General features: G+C 41.5%; 1 long non-coding RNA gene across 1 annotated transcript in view; it reads right to left on the bottom strand.

Moving 5' to 3' along the window:
- LOC147369416 (uncharacterized) overlaps window positions 1-12,389 on the bottom strand; it is a 133,309-nt gene extending 120,920 nt beyond the window's left edge. Inside the window, exon 1 of the long non-coding RNA XR_015167445.1 lies at window positions 12,015-12,389. This is a non-coding gene — a long non-coding RNA (uncharacterized LOC147369416). The remainder of the gene's footprint in view (window positions 1-12,014) is intronic.
- Window positions 12,390-17,308: the final 4,919 nt, after the last annotated feature.

Here is a 17,308-nt window from a genome sequence, read left to right as displayed (position 1 = left end):
GACCCTGCAGACAGAAACCCTGGGACCCAGCTCCACACGCTAATACCAGCTCTGGAATAAGCCCCACTCCCCAGTGGTCAGGCACCTGAGACCCGTGGGCCCTGACCCTGTACCAGTTGGCAGACACCAGCCCTAGGACCACTGGAGTCCTTCAGTCAGCCATGCTGGGATTTGGCCCCACCCATCAGTAGGCAATACCAACTTTGGGACTCCCCAGACTCATAACCAACCATGTCAGGAAATACCCTTGCCCATCAGCAGACTGACATTTGATCTGAGACCCCAAACCCTACATCCGCCCACTTCAGAACCCACCTCTGCCCACCAGTGGGTCTGCACTTGTTTCAGGAACCCCCACTCCAGGCCCATAGGCAGAAGCCTTGTAACCCATTCCTACCCAGTGGCAGCCAGCAGCCTCCACACAAGGCAGGATCTGGCAATCAACCAGATGAGAGATTAGCTTTCATCTGATCATGCACTGTAGTAACCCTGCACAACAGAAGGACCCATGCAACCAAAATAAGGGGTCCCTCTAAAGCATATAGCTCTAGGGACCAGAGGGGAGTGAGCTGGTGGGACATACAGGATGTCTCCTGTACAAGGCCATTTCTCCAAGGTCAGGAAACATAAACAAACTACCAAATACATAGAAATAAAGTCATCAAATTGGGCAAAATAAGGAGACAGAGGAACATTTTCCAAAGGAAGGAACAAGCTAGAGCCCCAAAAGAACTAAGTGAAGTGCATATAGGGAACATACCTGATAAAGAGTTCAAGGCAGTTACTGTAAAGATGCTCAGAGAACTCGGGAGAAGACTATGAACCCAGTGGAAAGTTTACCAAAGAGTCAGAAGATGTAAAGAAGAACCAAGTAGAGCTTCACAATACAATAACTGAAATAAAAATTATTCTAGAAGAAATCAATGGGCTTTCCTGGGGGCTCAGTAGTAAAGAATCCACCTGCCAATGCAGGAAATGTGGTTCAGTCCCTGGGTCAGGAAAACCCCCTGAAGAAGGAAATGGCAACCCACTCCAGTATTCCTGTCTGGAAAACCCCATGGAGAGAGGAGCCTGATGGGCTACAGTCCATGGCGTAACATAAAACTCAGATATGACTTAGTGACTAAACAACAAAGAAGAAATCAACAGGAGATAAGATATAAAGGAGCAGACCAATGAGCTGGAAGACAGAGTAGTGGAAATAACTGAACCTGAATAGAAAACAAAGAAATAGATACATATGGACAGTTTAAGAGACTGCCTAGGACATCAAGTGTCCTAGCATTCATATTGTAGGAGTCTCAGCAGGGAAAAGAGAAAGAAGAGAACATGTTTGAAGATATAATACCTGAAAACTTTCCTAACCTGAGAAAGGAAACAGACATCCGCGTCCAGGAAGCACAGACGGTCTCAAATAGAATGAACCAAAGAGGTCCATGCCAAGATGTATTTTAATTGAAATGGCAAAAATTAAAAAAGAGACTATTAAAAGCACCAAGGAAAAAGCAACAAAGTTATACACGAGGAAACTCCCATAAGGCTATCAGCTGATTTTTCAACAGAAACTCTGCAGGCCAGAAGAAAGTGACAACATATTTAATGTGATAAAGGGAAAAATGTGCAACCAAGAATACTCTACCTGGCAAAGCTTTATTTCATATTTGACATTTGAGAAATCAAAAGTTTCACGGACAAGCAAAAGCTGAAAGAGTTCAGCACCACCAAAACAGCTTTATAAGAAATGTTAAAGGAACTTTTCTAAATGAAGAAAGGTACAACACTAAACTCAAAAAGTATGAAAGAGGAAGGCTCACTGTTAAAGGCAAATATACAGTAAAGATAGTAAATCAATCATGTAAAAAAGGAGGACCATTAAAAGACAAGAGTAGTAAAAGTATCTACAGCCACAGAAACAAATGGACTACAGAAGCAAAATGGTTTAAAACTATACTACAAAGCTATAGTCATCAAAACAGTATGGTACTTGAACAAAAACAGACACATAAATCAATGGAACAGAAAAGAGAGCCCAGAATGAACCCACGTTGACATTGGTAATTAATGACAAAAGAACCAAGAATATGAAATAAGGAAAAGACAGACTCTTCAGTAAAGGGTATTGGGAAAACTGGACAACTGTATGCAAAAGAACCAAACTGGACTACTTTCTCACACCATGCAAAGAAATAAATTCAAAATGGATTTAAAACTTAAATTTAAGACATGAAACCATAAAATTTCTAGACTAAAATCACTAATGATTAGAGAAATGCAAATCTAAATCACAATGAGATATCACTTCACACCTGTCATAATGGCTATCATCAAGAAGATAGTAAATAACAAGCGTCAGTAGGAATGTGCAGAAAAAGTCACCTTTATGCACTGTGGGAAGGAATGTAAATTGGTGCAGCCACTATGGAAAACAGTTTGAAGATTCTTTAAAAAAAGAAAAGTAGAACTACCATATGATTCAGCAATTCTACTTCTGGATATTTATCCAAACAAAGACACTCATTAGAAAAGATATATGTACCCCTATGTTCATTGAAGCAGTATTTATAATAGCCAAGCTATGGAAGCAATCCAAGTGCCCATCAACAGATGAATAGATAAAGAGTATGAAAAGATTATATATATATCTCACATATACACACACAAAAAATGGAATATTACTAAGCCACAAAAATAACAGAATGTTGCCATTTGCCATAACATAGATCTAGAGAGTATTATGGTAAGTAAAATAAGCCAGACAAAGAAATAAACACTATTATTTTACTAACATGTGGAATCTAAAAAACAAAATAAATGAACCAATATAACAGAAAAGAAACAGAATTATTTACACAAACAAACAGAGAGAAAGGTATGGGGAAGAAAGAAATAGTTGAAGGAGACTAAGAGGTACAAACTTCCAGTTGCAAAATAAATGAGTCATGATTTAAAAATGTACAGTGTGAGGTACATTTATTGCTGTTGCTCAGTTGTCATCTTTGACTCTTTGCGACCCCATGGACTGCAGCACTCCAGGCTTCCCTGTCCTTCATCATCTCCCAGAGTTTGCCCAAGTTCATGTCCATTGAGTTGGTGATGTTGCCCAACCATGCACATGGCATGGCTCATAGCTTCATTGAGTTCTGCAAACATCTTAGCCACAACACGGCAGTGACCCGTGAAGGGGGTGAGGAATATAGGCAGTAAGTAATGTCTTTATATAGTGACATATTGTGACTGGACTTAATATTGTGATCATTTCAAAATGCATAGTAAAAATTACTATGTTTTATAACAGGAACTAACTTGTATTGTAGGTCAGTTGTACTTCAAAAACAAACAAACATAAAAAAAGAGATTAGATTTGTGATTACCAAAGGTGGTGTAGGGCTTCCCTGGTAGTTTAGTGGCAGAGAATCCACCTGCCAATGCAGGAGACTTGGATTTGAGCCTTGGTCCAGGAAGAGCCCCTGGAGAATGAAATGGCAACCCACTCCAGTATTCTTTCTGGGAAAAGCCCTTGGACAGAGAAGCCTGGCAGGCTAAAGTCCGTGGGGTCGCAAAAGAGTTGGACACAACTGAAGTGACCGAACAACAACAAAGATGGGGTGGCGGGTGCGGGAGGGGGAACTGGATGAATGGGGGTCAGGAGGTACTACAGACTTCCCATTGCGAGATACACAAGTACTAGGAATATAATGAACATGAAAAATATAATTAGCACTGCTGTACGTTCCACATGAAAGTTGGTATTACTCAGCAATGAAAAGGAACAAAAGAATACATACTATGTTTTTTCACTTAAGTATAAGAACATAGAAAATTCATACATGATGCTAGAAATCAGAAAATCATTGCCTCTGGTGTGGGAGACAGTTAAAAATTGACTGGAAGGCTGCATGAGGGAGTTTTCCAGGGTGAAAAAAACACTTCATATCTTATTTTGCCTAGTAGTGACAACTGTCAGAACTTATCAAACTGAACACTTAAGATTTGACCATGTTATTGCTTATAAAGTATACTGAAATTAACAACAATAGAAAAAAAAAAAAAACCAACCCTGTTACCCTATAACAAAATAGCACATTGACAGAGCTCACAATTTAATTATTTCATACTTCTACCCTAAGATGATAATGCCCTGCTGTGCTCAGCTTCTCAGTCTGGTCTGACTCTCTGTGAGCCTATAGACTGTAGCCTGCCAGGCTCCTCTATCCAGGGGGATTCTCCAGGCAAGAATACTGGAGAGGGTTGCCACACATTCCTCCAGGGGATCTTCCCAGTCCAGAAATGGAACTGGGGTTTCCTGCACTGCAGGCGATTCTTTACCAGCTGAGCTACCAGGGAAGCCCTAAGATGATAATAACCCTAAGGAAATGTAACAAAGGATAACAGATAGTCTCTGTTATTAATAAAATAAAATCAAGTGGAGAAGTATGTGGACACTAGATCTCAAGGTCAATAAGATGTGCATTTATACAGCAGCAATACAGTTACAACAGTGGGATTCAAAAGGACACATGACTGTAATGCTAGATAGCCAAGGAAATAAACCAGGAGGATCTCTATGTCTGATGTAGAATAGTCTCCAAGATACATGCTAAAACAAATGAGGCAAGAGGCAGAACAATGTACAGTTCAGTTCATTCGCTCAGTCGTGTCTGACTCCTTGCGACCCCATGAACAGGAGCACTCTAGGCCTCCCTGTCCATCACCAACTCCCGGAGTTAACTCAAACTCATGTCCATTGAGTCAGTGATGCCATCCAACCATCTCATCCTCTGTCGACCCCTTCTCCTCCCGCCTTCAATCTTTCCCAGCATCAGGGTCTTTTCAAATGAGTCAGTTCTTCACATCAGGTAGCCAAACACTGGAGTTTCAGCTTCAGCATAAGTCATTCCAATGAATATTCAGGACTGATTTCCTTTAGGATGGACTGGTTGGATCTCTTTGCAGTCCAAGGGACTCTCAAGAGTCTTCAACACCACAGTTCAAAAGCATCAATTCTTCGGCACTCAGCTTTCTTTATAGTCCAACTTTCACATCCATACATGTCTACTGGAAAAACCATAGCTTTGACTAGATGGACCTTTGTTGGCAAAGTAACGTCTCTGCTTTTGAATATGCTGTCTAGTTTGGTCATAACTTTTCTTCCAAGGAGCAAGCGTCTTTTAATTTCACGGCTGCAGTCACCAATTACAGTGATTTTGGAGCCCCAAAATAAAATCAGCCACTGTTTCCCCATCTGTTTGCCATGAATTGATGGGACCGGATGCCATGATCCTACTTTTCTGAATGTTGAGTTTTAAGCCAACTTTTTCACTCTCCTCTTTCACTTTCATCAAGAGGCTCTAGAGTTCTTTTTTGCTTTCTGCTGTAAGTGTGGTGTCATCTGCATACCTGAGGGTATTGATATTTTTCCCGGCAATCTTGATTCCAGCTTGTGCTTCATCCAGCCCAGCATTTCGTGTGATGTAATCTGCATATAAATAAAATAAGGAGGGTGACAATATACAGCCTTGACATATTCCATTCCCTATTTGGAATCAGTTTGTTGTTGCATGTCCAGTTCTAACTGTTGCTTCCTGACCTGTACACAGATTTCTCAAGAGGCAGGTCAGGTGGTCTGGTATTCCCATCTCTTTCAGAATTTTCCACAGTTTGTTGTGATCCACACAGTCAAAGGCTTTGGCATAGTCAATAAAGCAGAAGTAGATGTTTTTCTGGAACTCTCTTGCTTTTCTGATGATCCAACGGATGTTGGCAATTTGATTTCTGGTTCCTCTGACTTTTCTAAATCTAGCTTGAACATCTGGAAGTTCATGGTTCATGTACTGTTGAAACCTGGCTTGGAGAATTTTGAGCATTATTTTACAGAATGTGAGATGAGTGCAATTGTGCGGTAGTCTGAACATTCTTTGGCATTGCCTTTCTTTGGGATTTGAATGAAAACTGACCCTTTCCAGTCCTGTGGCCACTGCTGAGTTTTCCAAATTTGCTGGCATATTGAGTGCAGCACTTTTACAGCATCATCTTTCAGGATTTGAACTAGCTCAAAGAGAATTCCATCACCTCCACTAGCTTTGTTCATAGTGATGCTTCCTAAGGCCCACTTGACCTCGCATTCCAGGATGTATGGCTTTAGGTGAATGATCACACCATCATGATTATCTGGGTCATGAAGATTTTTTTGATAGTTCTGTGTATTCTTGTAACCACTTCTTAATATCTTCTGCTTCTGTTAGATCCATACCATTTCTGTCCTTCATCGAGCCCATCTTTGCATAAAATGTTCCCTTGTTATCTCTAACTTTCTTGAAGAGATCTCTAGACTTTCCCATTCTATTGTTTTCCTCTATTTCTTTGCATTGATTGCTGGGGAAGGCTTTCGTATTTCTCCTTGCTATTCTTTGGAACTCTGCATTCAAATGGGTATATCTTTCCTTTTCTCCTTTTCCTTTCACTTCTCTTCTTTTCTCAGCTATTTGTAAGGCCTCCTCAGACAACCATATTGCCTTTTTGCATTTCTTTTTCTTAGGGATGGTCTTGATCCCTTCCTCCTGTATATTGTCATGAACCTCTGTCCATAGTTCTTCAGTCACTCTGTCTATCAGATCTAATCCCTTGAATCTATTTGTCACTTCCACTGTATAATCATAAGGGATTTAATTTAGGTCATACCTGAATGTTCTAGTGGTTTTCCCTTTTTTCTTCAACTCAAGTCTGAATTTGGTAAAAACAAGTTCATGGTCTGTGCCACAGTCAGCTCCTGGAATTGTTTTTGCTAACTGTATAGAACTTCTCCATCTTTGGCTGCAAAGAATATAATCAATATGATTTCAGTGTTGACCATCTGGTGATGTCCATGTGTAGAGTCTTCTCTTGTGTTGTTCGAAGAGGGTATTTGCTATGATCAGTGGGTTCTCTTGGCAAAACTCTATTAGCCTTTGCCCTGCTTCATTCTGTACTCCACGGCCAAATTTGCCTGTTACTCCAGGTATTTCTTGAGTTTCTACTTTTGCATTCCAGTCCATTATAATGAAAAGGACATCTTTTTTGGGTATTGTAGGTCTTGTAGGAGGTCTAGAAGGTCTTGTAGGTCTTCTAGAAGGTCTTGTAGGTCTTGTAGGTCTTCATAGGACTGTTTAACTTTAGCTTCTTCAGCATTACTGGTCAGGGCATAGACTTAGATTACTGTGATGCTGAATGGTTTGCCCTGGAAATGAACAGAGATCATTCTGTCATTTTTGAGACTGCATCCAAGTACTGCATTTCGAACTCTTTTGATGACTATGATGGCTACTCCATTTCTTCTAAGGGATTCTTGCCCACAGTAGTAGATATAATGGTCATCTGAGTTAAATTCACCTATTCCAGTCCATTTTAGTTCACTGATTCCTAAAATGTTGCTGTTCACTCTTGCCATCTCCTGTTTGACCACTTCCAATTTGCCTTGATTCATGGACCTAACATTCCAGGTTACTATGCAACATTGCTCTTTACAGTATCAGACTTACTCCCTTCACCAGTCACATCCACAACTGGGTGGTGTTTTCACTTTGGCTCCATCTCCTCATTCTTTCTGGAGTTATTTCTCCACTCTTCTCCAGTAGCATTTGGGCACCTACCGACCTGGGGAGTTCATCTTTCAGTGTCCTATCTTTTCGCCTTTTCATACTGTTCATGGGGTTCTCAAGGCAAGAATACTGAAGTGATTTGCCATTCCCTTCTCCAGTGGACCATGTTTTGTCAGAACTCTCCACCATGACCTGTCCAACTTGGGTGGCCCTACACGGCATGGCTCATAGTTTCATTGAGTTAGACAAGACTGTGGTCCATGTGATCAGATTGGTTAGTTTGCTGTGATTGTGGTATTCAGTCTATTTGCCCTCTGATGGAGAAGGATAAGAGGCTTATGGAAGCTTCTTGATGGGAGAGATTGACTGAGGGGGAAATTGGGTCTTGTTCTGAAGGGCAGGGCCATGTTCAGTAAATCTTTAATCCAACTTTCTGTTGATGGGTGGGGCTGTGTTCCCTCCCTGTTATTTACCTGGGGCCAAACTATGCTGGAAGTAATGAAGATAATTACAATACTAAAAAGCAGAGACATTACTTTGCCAACAAATGTCCATCTAGTCAAGGCTATGGTTTTTCCAGTGGTCATGTATGGATGTGAGAGTTGAACTATAAAGAAACTTGAGCGCCAAAGAATTGATGCTTTTGAACTGTGGTGTTGGAGAAGACTCTTGAGAGTCCTTTGGACTGCAAGGAGATCCAACCAGTCCATCCTAAAGGAGATCAGTCCTGAGTGTTCATTGGAAGGACTGATGCTGAAGCTGAAGCTCCAATACTTTGGCCACCTAATGCGAAGAGCTGACTCATTTGAAAAGATCCTGATGCTAGGAAAGATTGAAGGTGAGAGAAGGGGATGACAGAGGATGAGATGGTTGGATGGCATCACCGAGTCAATGAACATAAGTTTGCTAAACTCTGGGAGTTGGTGATGGACAGAGAGGCCTGGCGTGCTGCAGTCCATGGGGTTGCACAGAGTTGGACACAACTGAGCATCTGAACTGAACTGAATGAAGAGAATGGCAGAAAGAACTTCTATCTGCTGATGTAGATGACTATCTCTGGAGTGCCGGGAGATATATTTTCATCTTGCACCCCACCCCTAGTATTTAGTTTTGATTTTTCACCCTATAGAACTATAATTTTAGGAATTATAAAACAACAACAACAATTAGCAAAGAGACATAAAAGGATGTAGATAGCACTCCTGGCTTAGGGAGATAAAAATTAAGGAGGTTAGTAATGGTTTTATGAAAAAATGGGCAATTGAGCTGGGTCTTATAACCTGGGCATGGGAAGAACTTACAGATAGGGGAAAAAGAAGGAATATGAACCAAATTTCCACACTTTCAAAACCAAGCACCACGAATGCCAATGGAATCTTCCCTGTGTTATCCCAAGGCTAAGAAACAAATGCATGTTCCATTCCTTGAAACAAACTATCTTACTTAGGAAGATTGTATTCCGAATGAATATGGTGTTCTGATCGAAATGTTTGCTGTAGGTAATGTTTTGTTACCTTATTGATATTAGGGATGGAGAGAAAAAAAAATACACCTAGCTGTTCTTTTGTTTTGTTTGTCTTTTGTTTTGTTTTAAACAACTTAGCCTTTTATTTGCCCAAGGCCAGCTGTTGTAGGCACTGAGGCCCCAAGATTTCCAGAGGGGATGGGGGCCGGGGCAAGCCATCCTGCCTCCCAGGTGCTGACTAGCCCATCCTGCTTCCTGCAGGAGATGGGAGAGTAGATAAAGTGTGCTCTGGCACCAAGTATCTCCTCAATTTTGTGTGTGTGTTAGTCACTCAGTCGTGTCCAACTCTGCGACTCCATAGACTGTAGCCCACCAGGCTCCTCTGTCCAAGGGGTTCTCCAAGCAAGAGTACTGGAGTGGGTTGCCATTTCCTTCTCCAACCTAGCTGCTCTTGAATTTCCTCTCAATATGTAGTTCACCTCCCCAGGGCTTTTTCTCTGATGGAACCTCTGCCTGCTGAGCTGACTGCTGTTGCCTGATCCCCAGTGTGGGAGGGACTCTGAGGGAGACTCCTCAGTCCTGTAGGCTGCCGCGTCCTCTCCCACTGAGAGTCCAAATTAGAGGCTGTTAAGGATTTGGCAGACTCATTTCTGCTAAGTTCCCTTATAACTGTCCTACTTCTTTTCATGTGTGATTTCCATACTGTATCAGAAATTCCTGCAGGTTTCTGATATGGGTATGGAGTCAACTCTGATTTCCTGTATTGATGCCGGTTTCTTCCCCGTTTCGGGATTCTTTGTTTTTTCTGGTTAGTGTGTGCTGTGCTTTGTTGCTCAGTCGTGTCCGACTCTTTGCAACCCCATGGACTGTAGCCGCCAGGCTACATGAAGAATCCATGGGGACTCTTTAGGCAAAAATACTGGAGTGGGTTGCCATGCTCTCCTTTAGGGGATCTTCCCAACCCAGGGATCGAACCCAGGTCTTCCACATTGCAGGTGGATTCTTTACTGTCTGAGCCACCAGGTCAATTTAAGGGAGGGAATAAATGGAAGGGAGGGGATTCAACTTCTAAGGTCAAGTCACTATCTTTCCTAGATGCCAGCCTGAGTTATTAACATTACATTATTAGACAATACTAGGAGCCTGTCAAAACTGGCCTGGTATTAATACATTTTAGGCAGTTAATGTTATGGTATGTATTGGAATTAAAAGAGAGGGTGTTTGGTTTGTTTAGTAGCGAAAGTCACTCAGTCATGTCCAACTTTTTGTGAACCCATGTACTATACAGTCCATGGAATTCTCTAGGCCAGAATACTGGAGTAGGTAGTAGCCTTTCCCTTCTCCAGGGTATCTTCCCAACCCAGGGATTGAACCCAGGTCTCCCACATTGCAGGCAGTTTCTTTACCAGATGAGCCACAAGGGATGCCCCTTAGTTTGTTTAGACAGTGTTCAGATCTTGATTCTACCAATCCCAGGCACTGAATTAATCATTTTGAGTCTCATTTTCCTTCACCTGTAAAATGAAGACTGTTAATAGCATCTACTTCATAGAACAGTAACAAGGGTAAAATAAGGTAGTGCCTCTAAAGCTTTGGCACAGTACCTGATGATCAATAACTGCTTAATAAATATTTAAAAGAAGTTTCCCCACTCTTTCCTCATTGCTAGATGTGGTAACTAAACTCAAATGTTCCCACTAATGTTCAGATTTCACACCTGAATTTTTCCAAGAATGTTTCTTTTTTTTTTTTTTAAGAAAGAATGGTTCATAATCAAATCAAATTTGATCTAATCTGCAAAGCAATATAAAAACCCTAGAAGGATGCATCTTAGCTGTCTAGACAGGGCCCTATGGACTGTTAAAGAGTCCCAAACCCTCTGCCTCTTACTTTCCTCATCTGCAAAGTAAAATTCCATTTTCACCAAAATTTCACAAAGCTGTATTTAACCACCCTCCTGTACAGATGGAACTACACTCTCAGGTTATAGAGCTGTGGGTTTCTTTTGATAAATGAGAGGATTTGTGTCTTCCCAAGCTTGATATGTAGGGATGGAGCCGAGGATTAAAAGGGAGACACGATGAGGATTTAAGCAGATTTATTGCAAATCATTACTGGAGTGCAGGAGTTACAGACCCAAGATTAAGGTGAGCCTCTCTCAAGAACATTTTCTTCAGTAGTAACAGACAGGCAGAGCTTCTTCTTCTTTTTTTTTTTTTTCTTTTTAAATCATTCTCTAATGAGAAGTGGTTTAAACTGGGGAACTTCTCTGCACAGTAAATTGGACAGATTCAGAGACATGCTGGAAAGATCATTCAGTAACAGAACTAAAGCTGCTGTCCCTAACAAAATCATACAAGTTAGAATAAGAATGAGAGGTTCGCAGCACCTGACAACTAGCAAGCTGGAATACTTGCCACAGAATCAGCCTGACACAGATATACTCGTATTAAATCCTGCTCCTGATCCCTCCATAGTGCCGCCCCTCTGAACTCTGTTCCGGACCTTTGAGTGGATTCCCATTTCTCATAGGAGAAAATAGAAAATTCTCAGTATGCCCTTCAGCCATGGGGCCTCTAACAGCCTCGGCTTTGGCTCTGCCTCCAGGGTCCCATGGTCCAGCTGTCCATGCCTGCCCATGCCCCAGGAGAACACCTGGCCCGCAGCATCCAGCAGCAACCTGTGCTTGGCGCCCAGCTCCAGCCTACACGCCCGCAGCCTTCCGGCCAGAGACCAGTAGAAGGGCGGCAGCGGGCTCACTTAGGCACAAGTACAGGGCAGCAGCAACAGCAGCCCTGCCTGGGTCTCATCACTGCTGGGTCCGTGTTCCACCTCTAGCACGGCCTGGGCCCAGAGGGGCTCCCGGCAGAGTGCCAAACCGGGCGCCCAGGCCTGCAGCTCCACCCAGCTCCTGGCCCCGCGTGCAGCAGCACCAGGAGCTCCTCTGACACCCACGCGTCTTTGCATCCACTCACCGCACCGGACAGCTGCACCTGGCCTCCACTGGTCAAAAAGGTGGTGTAGCTCCAGCTCGAGCTCATGCTGCAGACAGCGAGGCTGCTGCCCAGTGTTGTCCCCAATTTAGGGCTGGAAAAGGTCAGCTTTCATTCCAATCCTAAAGAAAGACAATGCCAAAGAATGCTCGAACTACTGCACAATTGCCCTCATCTAACACGCTACTGCTAAGTCACTTCATTCGTGTCCGACTGTGTGCGACCCCATAGACGGCAGCCCGCCAGGCTCCCCCGTCCCTGGGATTCTCCAGGCAAGAACACTGGAGTGGGTTGCTATTCCCTTCTCCAATGCATGAAAGTGAAAAGTTAAAGTGAAGTTGTTCAGCCGTGTCCGACTCTTAGCGACCCCATGGACTTCAGCCTACCAGGCTCCTCCGTCCATGGGATTTTCCAGGCAACACGCTAGTGAAGTAATGCTCAAAATTCTCCAACCCAGGCTTCAACAGTATGTGAACTGTAAACTTCCAGATGTTCAAGCTAGATTTAGAAAAGGCAGTGGATCTAGAGATCAAATTGCCAACATCCGTTGGATAATCGAAAAAGCAAGAGAGTTCCAGAAAAATATCTACTTTTGCTTTATTGACCATGCCAAAGCCTTTGACTGTGTGGATAACAACAAACTGTAGAAAATTCTGAAAGAGATGGGAATACCAGACCACCTGACCTGGCTCCTAAGAAATCTGTATGCAGGTCAAGAAGCAACAGTTAGAACTGGACATGAAACAACAAACTGGTTCCAAATTGGGAAAGGAATACATCAAGGCTGTTTATTGTCACCCTGCTTATTTAACTTATATGCAGAGTACATCATGAGAAACGCTGGGCTGGAAGAAACACAAGCTGGAATCAATAACCTCATCTGGTATGCAGATGACACCACCCTTATGGCAGAAAGTGAAGAAGAACTAAAGAGCCTCTTGATGAAAGTGAAAGAGGAGAGTGAAAAAGCTGGTTTAAACTCAACATTCAGAAAATGAAGATCATGGTATCTGGTCCCATCACTTCATGGCAAATAGATGGGGAAACAGTGGAAACAGTGGCTGACTATTTTTGGGGGCTCCAAAATCACTTCAGATGGTGATTTCAGCCATGAAATTAAAGACGCTTATTCCTTGGAAGGAAAGTTATGACCAACCTAGAGAGCTTATTAAAAAGCAGAGACATTATTTTGCCAACAAAGGTCCATCTAGTCAAAGCTATGGTTTTTCCAGTGGTCATGTATGGATGGGAGAGTTGGACTATAAAGAAAGCTGAGCACTGAAGAATTGATGTTTTTGAACTGTGGTGTTGGAGAAGACTCTTGAGAGTCCCTTGGACTTCAAGGAGATCCAACCAGTCCATCCTAAAGGAAATCAGTCCTGAAAATTCATTGGAAGGATTGATGCTGAAGCTGAAATTCCAATACTTTGGCCACTGATTCAAAGAACTGACTCATTTGAAAAGGCCCTGATGCTGGGAAAGATTGAAGGCAGGAGGAGAAGGGGATGACAGAGGGTGAGATGGTTGGATGGCATCACGGACTCAATGGACATGAGTTTGAGTAAACTCCAGGAGTTGGTGATGGACAGGGAGGCCTGGTGTGCTGCAGTCCATGGGGTCACAAAGAGTCGGACACAAGTGAGTGACTCAACTCAACAGTATGCCTGCGAGTTCCCGCATGGCCCAGACCCTGCTCACTTCCCTAGTGATCCTGCTCTCACTAGCTACGTTCCAGCCACACTGTCCTCACATAGAACAGACATCACTGCCACAGGGCCTTTGCAAATACCGTCCTCTCTACTTGGAATGCTCTGCTCCTCTTCATGCCTCAGATCATAGTTCAAATATTTACAGTACCATTGGCTATCTCCATAATCTTTTAAATTGTGATCCATGGTTAATTGTGTAATTAATTTATTACTGTTATCAGTATAAATCCCTCATTAGAATAAAAATTTCATGAGGACAGGTAATGCATCTATTGTACTGGCCATTCTCTTTATAATACTTACACAAGACAAATATTCAATAAATATTCACTGACTATGTGAATGAATGGATTTGCAACCTCCATCAACACCAGAAACTCGGTCTATAAATCTCCAAGTGCAACAAATCTCTGAGATGAATCTCATGAATCACTCAGCCCCATGAGAACTGGCTGACACAGACTTATGCGATTATCTGTGGTATGCTCTATGTGTACATGGATGGACAGCCATAGATCTATACTCTCATCTTTTCCTCTGTTCTCTCTTTCCCTGGGTTGCATTCGTGCTCCCAGGTCCCCTACCATGTAGCCCTTTGTTTCTTCATTCCCTTCACTGTGTGCGTAATTACTGGTCATTTTCAGTTTTTCTGTCTCCCCCCTCACAAGCCAGACCTCCCTGTGATTTGGTGGCCTCATTTGTACCCACCGTTCATAGCGCCTAGCTTCCTTATTTGATGGCTCTCTTACTTCCAAAGGCAGGTTGGATCCCTGAGTCAGGAAGACACCCTGGAGTAGGAAATGGCAACCCACTCTGGTACCCTTGCCTGGAAAAATTCCATGGACAGAGGAGCCTATCGGACTATAGTCCATGAGGTTGCAAAGAGTGGGACATGACAGCACACTGATAGGAAACTAAATTACTTTCAAAGGCTCCTACTTCTCCATCGAGATATTTAGAAATTATTATTCCTAGAAAAATATTCAAAAGATAGATTTTCTCTCTCTCTTGCTTCATAGGTCTTAGGGCCATGAACAACAACAACAACAAAAAAAAGATAACTTTTTAAACTGTAGGATGAGTTTTAGAACCCTGGGATGAGTGGATATTTTAAAACAATGACATAGCTGGGTATTCAAGAGGATGAAAAACTTTATGACAAGGACTCTGGAAATGAAAGTTGTTTGGAAAATAACTGAAAATTTCATGTAATGTTATTGAGAAATCATTATAGTAGGGACTTATTCATTCATTTGTTCAGCAATTTAATGACCGTGTTTTGAGTGGCTAACATGAGCCAGGCACTGTGTTTCTATCTGGTTGCTGATAACAATGGTGTACAGGGCAGATGGGAGTTCTCCCCTCAGGAGTCATACATTCACATTGCAAGAAATAGACAGTAAATAATAAAATATACATTTCTGTCAAGTGTAATGAGCCAGGATATTATGAGTTAGTCATAAGCACTGAGAATGTATTTTCTCTTCCACAGCAAGGAAAGTACTGTTATTCTGCTTTGGCCACGCTATTTGTACTGTCCAATTGTTGCAATGTTTTTCAGTGTGAGTGAAGATCCCCTAGTGGGTCATGAAATTACATTTTACTACCATTTTAAATGAATAAAATAGAACAGAAAACATCAAAGATTACCTTACATATTAAAGAGAAGTACTGATTTTTTGTTTCATGTATGGATATACTGGTTCTGATGTAGACTATGTCTTCCAGCAGGTCACCATCAAAAATGTGTCAATGCATGCCTCCTGGGGCCAGAATCTCAGTATTGTCCCACTCTGTATGAGATGCTAAGGGACCATTTATGATGATGGCAAGACAATTAGCTGGTTCCTTTGAGTGAGAGAAATAGACACATTCAAATTCAGCCCTATTTCAAAGGACCTTTCATTTTTTTAGACTATGAATCAGAAAATACTATTTGGATACATACTCATGGAGAAATGAAAATAAGTTATCACTCAGCACAGGCAATTTTAAAAAATTATATTATGGGGAGAGAAGCATTGATATGCTTCCCTAATTATAGATATGCCACAGGATTACTAAATTACTCAATTCATTCAGCGAGTCTTTATCGAGTATCTATCATGTTCCAGATACTGTGCTGAATAAATCATGCATGGTTCTTACTTTCATTAGGTACATAATCTTATTCATCATTGTTTAAATTAGTGATCCTCAATCCTGGCAGCAAAATATAATCATCTTGGGAGCTTTTAAAAAGTACTGATTTTCATTCCCATAGTTTCTAGTTTAATTAGTCTAGGGTAGGGATCCAAGATGAACACTGTTTAGCTATCCAGGTGATTCTAATGTGCGGCCAGTATTGAGAACTAACGGCCAGTAATAGTCAATAAGAGTCTTGCAAATCTGTATATTATTTAGCTTTCCTTAAGATACCTAGAACATTTTCTATCTTGTGGTGGCAAAATAAATTCTTCTTATAAAAGTAAGTACTTTACAAATTCTCTAAAAATGTCAGCATCTATAAAACCCTTGAATTATTTTTATCACTATTCTCTGGTTAAATTCTGTTTAACAATCAGGTTTTCATTGTTTTAATCTTAAAATTTTTACTTTCATTATTGGTTTTGAACCCCATTTATGAAAACATCTCAATTCCCCATTATTAACCATTTCTCCTAAATGATTAATATTTAAGAATAAAAACTATCCTTTAATTTCCATCTTTAGTGTCAGACTTCCCTGGTGGCTCAGATGGTAAAACGTCTGCCCATAATGCAAGAGACCTGGGTTTGATCCCTGGGTTGGGAAGATCCCCTGGAGAAGGAAATGGCACCCCACTCCAGTACTCTCACCTTGAAAATCCCATGGACAGAGGAGCCTGGTAGGCTACAGTCCATGGGGTCGCAAAGAGTCGGACATGACTGAGCGACTTCACTTTCTTTAGTGTCAATAATCAAATTAAAGTTCCATGTGTATACACTTCTAGATGAAATATTCAAATTTATAATCATTTGCATATTTGTTTCATTTTTGCTAACATTTTGTCCCATTAATACATTAATTAATTTTTCATTCCTCTTCACATTTAATAGTGAATATCCACACAGCCAAAGTTTATAAAAAACCTGAAAAAAAAATCTGCCTGATTCAAATCCCCATTTTCCCCAGCATCTCTGTGCTTCATCTTTTCAAGAAAAGCTTCACCCTTTTTTAAAAAAGCTATTCTCATCTCTAACACCATGTTCTGCCTTCCCTGAAGATAGGATTAAGGTATCTGATTCAAGAACTCCATTTTTTCTTATTTCCTTTTCAAATGAAAATGAACAAGCCAACTGAAATATCAGGGAGTTTTCTGAATTTCCCACCAACTTAATCTCACTGCCTGTTGATGATATTCTTACTTATTCATTCCCTTCGGTGGAGACATCTAGAGATAATTTTCATCTTCTCTCTTTTCTTAATTTTATCCCTATGACTGCATGTGGGCTATGGAAACATACAGTTTCACCTTGACTTGGAAGCTTGCAGCTCTGTGGTCTCAGTCCAGCAACTTAAATTCTCTATGGTTCAAGTATTAGACAT

Source organism: Bos grunniens, chromosome 7 (assembly GCF_055505025.1).
Source record: "Bos grunniens cultivar Pamir isolate PY7600 chromosome 7, Bosgru_T2T1.0, whole genome shotgun sequence".
Classification (NCBI taxonomy): Eukaryota; Metazoa; Chordata; class Mammalia; order Artiodactyla; family Bovidae; genus Bos; species Bos grunniens.
The sequence above is the reverse complement of the archived record's forward strand: the minus strand, read 5'-3'. Positions and strand labels throughout refer to the sequence as shown.